Source organism: Rutidosis leptorrhynchoides, chromosome 8, assembly GCF_046630445.1.
Source record: "Rutidosis leptorrhynchoides isolate AG116_Rl617_1_P2 chromosome 8, CSIRO_AGI_Rlap_v1, whole genome shotgun sequence".
Taxonomy (NCBI): Eukaryota; Viridiplantae; Streptophyta; class Magnoliopsida; order Asterales; family Asteraceae; genus Rutidosis; species Rutidosis leptorrhynchoides.
In genome coordinates this window covers 92707117-92713116 of record NC_092340.1, presented here as the reverse complement: position 1 = coordinate 92713116, position 6000 = coordinate 92707117, and positions in this window count along the sequence as shown.

Below are 6000 nucleotides of genomic sequence, written 5' to 3'. Positions count from 1 at the left end.
TAGATAGGAATTTTGACGCGAACGCCATCTGGAGGCGTATGTCAAATTATAATATTTTTTCGCTGGGAGGAAGACACTCCTATTTAGATATTAACAAACCAGAGCTTCGTGTTATACATAGATTTTTAGCTAATTCGATTACACAAAGAGGTAAAAACAAGGAGAAGATGACCTTACATGATTTATTTTACCTTAAGTGTATTCGAAACCCTAGAAGCTTTGTTAATATCCCCTATTGTGTTGGTTTTTATCTATCCAAAATAGTGGCAGGAATACAAGACGGGGGAATAATAGGAGGAGGTATTTTTGTTACTCTCATTGGCGAGTATTTGGGTGTAGATAGGGATCAAGGGGGTCCACTGATGGTGTGTAGGGAACAGGTTGACACTTTAGGATTGAAGGTCTATCAGGGTGCTAAGGTATTAAAGAGCAGACGCAATCAGGCAGTACCATATGATGGTCGTCATCCACAGGTAGAGAGAGGTTCAGATGAAGAAATGGAGGAACCGGATGACATTAGGGATGTCATTAGGGAGGCTATGACTGACGTCTACCAGCGTATAGATGAGGTAGAAATGACAAACGAGGCTAGACATAGTCAGTACGAGCAGTGGTAAGCGGAGAATGTGTACGAGCATTCCAGGAAACGACAGTATGATAGATGGCACTATCATCAGCATCAGATCATGAGCCAGCTATCACCTCAGGTACCAAATAACTACGTACCGACCCGAACTGCTTATTATCCTCCGCATCAGCCCGATATGCGACCACCATTTACTCTCTATGACCCTAACCAGGTCTATCAGTACACCTATAACCAACCGTGGAACCCGACCGATGACATGAACTGGAACCCCTATCCAGATTGATACAGTTCCCGTTGGTGATTTCTATGATTTTTATCTTTTTATTATTTTTATTTATTTATGTTTAAACATATAATATTGTGATACTTTTATGTAAGTTTTAACATTTTTATTATGTTGTACTAATATTTCATATTTGATTTGAAAGTGGGATGTTAAGTCCCATTTCAAATTACCATGCATATTATTATTTGTATGTATGTATATTGTCCATTGTACACAACAGGGTAAAACAACGCATTTTCAAATACTGGCATTAAGTTCAGCAAAAGCTACTAATTTTGATGACAAAACGAAAAATAAATGTGATGTAACAACAAGACGGAATGAATAAATGATGTGCACCATTTATCATTCAACAAACAAACGCCAATATGTTTGGAAACTTTGATAAAATTTAATCATTTTTCTACGCTAATCACCCTCAATAATTTAAATTGTTACTGATTTCTTGCAAATGAGGGCATTGCAAGATCTTAAGTGTGGGAAGAGGTTAAATTCTTTCGGATTTTTAAAATTTTTGACTTATACACTTGGTTACCATTAAAAATACTAGTAACGCAGTAGTTGTATTAGAATCTAGTGCTCTCTGATAATAAAGAACAGCCCTAGTCTTATATACTGACTACCCAATTCTAGTAAAAATTTTCAAAATTTTCAATTAAATGAACTCAAAATCATGTTTATACAAATTTATGAACGATAAAACTAGGTGTTAACACCGAAATTATTGTTACCTCGAAAAGGACATAAATTGAGAAATAACCTAAAATGTTAGAATTCATTTAAAATGGAATAGAGGAAAATAAAAAGGCAAAGAAAGGAAAATAAAAGCCAAGTGTGAGAAAAATTTACCAAGTTATTTAAAACATATATCACATATTTTTGTACAAATAATTGAAGATACTTTTGTTTTGGACAAAATTAACTGTTTTACCCGGTAAATTGTAATATATTTGAAAGAAAGATGGATCTACACGATGAATCAATTCCATCATTAAAAGGAAGTAAAGTCTTCTGAAAAAGACACGCGCTTCTTGATTTAGGTCAGGAAGTTGTCGTCCAGACCAGTTGTAGAGTCTACGAAAAACCTTGAAAAGTTTTCTCAAAAATCAGCTGGAAATCCACGGACCTCAGCATCAAACCGGGTCGCCAAGTGGTCAGACTTATCTTAACCATGAGAGGATCGGTCTCGTACAATGGGGGCACCATGCAAATTAGCTTATAAGACTAATGAATCAGATCCCCAGAAAGAATAATCTCCTTAAAGATCAAAAATCAGCTTTTAAGACTGATATTACTCAATCCTTGAAATTGACCTTAAAGATTGAGAATTACAAACTCATGGAATTCGATGATATCTAAACTCGAGCTTGAACGAGAAAATATTTTGATCAAATTACAAACTGATTTGTTTTCTTAAAACCCTATTTTCAATGCGTTCATTACCATTGAACGTAAAATCCTAGGAATTAACCTGGAATTCATTAGGTCACCTGAACTAAATCGGGTGTCAACCGTAAGAACGGTGGTTGCATAGCATGGTCGAAGACAGGACCTTGTGCCAGACCGAAAAACTATAGGGTGATCTTTACTATTGCTCTTACAAAGGATAGTAATTGCATCCGACACGTTATAGACCATAATCAAAAGCATGTCACGGGACATTGCCTTAACAGTTGCTTGTTCAACGCTTTCCTTTACAACCGGACGGTAGTTTACCGAAAGGTAATATACGGAGCAATTATACTGGACGTGTTGCTTTCCCAATACAAGGTTAGCAAGTGGGTGACACAAAACCACAAGTTTTAAGCTAAAAGTTTAAAATCTAAAACCCACAAAACCCATAAAAACATTTTGCAAACACCGGTGAAGGGTTATTTCGAAAAACTTATCTAGGGTAAAAGCTAGATTGAATTTTCAAAAGATCAAATGTTTTCATAAAGATCCAATTTCCTTAAAGGATCTAAATTTTCATAGTTATGTGGGACTGTAAACCACAATGTTACTACCATTGTTCATACCGCCGTATAGAAATCACTGATGTACAAAGTGTGAAGAATAAAGAAGTGATTCTAGTATTTTTATTTCAAGACTATATTGCTTGAGGACAAGCAACGCTCAAGTGTGGGAATATTTGATAATGCTAAAAATGAACATATATTTCATAGCATTATCCCTCAAGAAAGACAAGCTTTTGGTTGCAATTATTCTATTTACAAGTGATATTCGTTTAAATAATAAAAGGTGAAGACAAAAGACAGATTCGACGAATTGAAGACGCAAATGACCAAAAAGCTCAAAAGTAGAAAGTACAATCAAAGTGGTTCAATTTATTGATGAGAAACGTCTAAAAATTACAAGAGTACGAGCCGCAAAACGTAAAGTACAAGATATTAAATAGTACGAATGGACGTTCGAAAATTCGGGACCAAAGTCAACTCTCAACGCGCGACACAATGGACTAAAAATTACAAGTTAACTATGCACATAAATATAATATAATATATAAATAATTCTTAAAATTATATATATATTATATTTATATATTAAAACCGTCAACAAATAAAAAACAAAAGCATGTGAGCTGTAAAAGAAGGCCATGCGATCGCATGGCCAGGAAGATCGAAAACCATGCGATCGCATGGTGAACAGTATCAGCTCAGGTCCTATAAAGTTCGCGTGTTTTGACCAAAAAATTCACATCTTTTTCTATCCTCTCTATCTCTCACGTAATATATATATATATATATATATATATATATATATATATATATATATATATATATATATATATATATATATATATATATATATATATATATATATATATTATAATTTTAATTTAATAATAATAAGGGTATGTTAGCAAATGTTGTAAGTGTGTAAGTCAAAATTCTGTCCGTGTAACGCTACGCTATTATTAATCATTGTAAGTTATGTTCAACCTTTTTAATTTAATGTCTCGTAGCTAAGTTATTATTATGCTTATTTAAGCCGAAGTAATCGTGATGTTGGGCTAAATATTAAAATTGGGTAATTGGGCTTTGTACCATAATTGGGGTTTGGACAAAAGAACGACACTTGTGGAAATTAGACTATGGGCTATTAATGGGCTTTATATTTGTTTAATTGAATGATAGTTCGTTAATTTAATATAAAGATTTACAATTGGACGTAATTATAAATAACCACATACACTAGATCGGACACGATGGGTGGGATATTTATAAGTACTAATAATCGTTCATTTAACCGGACACGGGAATGGATTAATAGTCAATGGACTTATTAAAACAGGGGTGAATTACATACAAGGAAAATTGGTGTAATTATAGTTTAAGTCCCCAATTAGTTGGAATATTTGACTTCGGATATAAGGATAATTTGACGAGGACACTCGCATTTTATATTTATGACTGATGGACTGTTATGGACAAAAACCAGATGGACATATTGAATAATCCAGGACAAAGGACAATTAACCCATGGTAATAAACTAAAATCAACCCGTCAAACATCATGATTACGGAAGTTTAAATAAGCATAATTCCTTTATTTCATATTTCATCGCACTTTTATTTACTGTCATTTTATTTAATTGCACTTTTAATTATCGTACTTTTTAATTTATTTATTGTCATTTTATTTATCGCACTTTAATTTATCGCACTTTAACTATTGTCATTTACTTTATGCTTTAAATTAAGTTATTTTTTATTTTTAATATTTTACATTAGGTTTTAACTGCGACTAAAGTTTTAAAATCGACAAACCGGTCATTAAACGGTAAAATCCCCCTTTTATAATAATAATACTACTTATATTTATATATATATATATATATATATTTATATACAAATTTAGTTTTAAATATAGCGTTAAACTTGGCTAGATCCCTGTGGAACGAACCGGACTTACTAAAAACTACACTACTGTACGATTAGGTACACTGCCTATAAGTGTTGTAGTAAGGTTTAGGTATATCCACTTTATAAATAAATAAATAATTTGTGTAAAATTGTATCGTAGTTAATAATATTTCCTAGTAAAAATATAGCTATTTCGTATACACCTCTGCACACATCAATTGTACCTATGAGTTTTAGCTGTTAGATTAGTCCATTCACTTAGCTTTGTGCTAACCCCTCCACCTTTCCCCTTGCAGATTGTAGGTCTTTTGCTTTTATGGACATGGGAGAAGATGGACGTGTTGAGTTGTGTTCGACAAGTCTAGAATTCTGATGTTGTCTATATGAAATCGAATATTAACGTAACACCGGTTTTTGATAACAATGTATTTATGTATGAAGTGTAATAATTATGTTTATGTTTGTACGTAAGGGCACGTTTTGTAAATAAGACTACCACTGTGTTATATAAAAAAAAGTACGGTATTACAATTTGGTATCAGAGCATAGGTTTGGCCGCATCGACATTGTACTTGAATGTCATGTTCCCAAACCTTGAGAGGATCTTGTCGAACATAACACAAAGGGGAGGGGTTAAGTGAATGTAGGAGCTTTTATGTGTTAGCTGATAGGCACTAACCGGTTATCTACTAAGCGTTTGTGTAAGATGTTGTGGTAGTGTAGATATATCAGGTAATCAAGAAGCTGCCCCCAATGCCTCCGGAACCTTCAGAGCTCCTGATGAAGACGGTCATGTATTAGAAGAAGAAGTATCAGAAGAAGTGTTAGAGCTTCAGAGTCAGTTGAAAGATGCTCAAGATAGGATCAAAGAGCTTACACAACAAGTGATATCGCATTCTAACACCACAGCAATAAATCAAAGCTTTCCTCCAAGTGTTTACCCACAGTTTGGAAACATTTCTCAACAACAGTATGTGCCACCTCAGTACCAGATACCATCTCAGTTCAATCCACTACTTCCGAATCAAGTGATGTACCCGTTTCAGACACCATTATTCCAACCACCGATGTTTGAAAAGAAGAAGTGCTCGTATAAGGACTTTCTTAATTGTCAACCTTCAGAGTATACTGGTAAAACTGACCCGACTGAGACTCTAAATTGGCTCAGGGAAGTGGAAAGAGCATTAGATCCTTATCAGTGCGAGCCAGAGTTGAGAGTGTTATATGACAGTCGATTGTTCAAGGGGCGAGCTATGGAG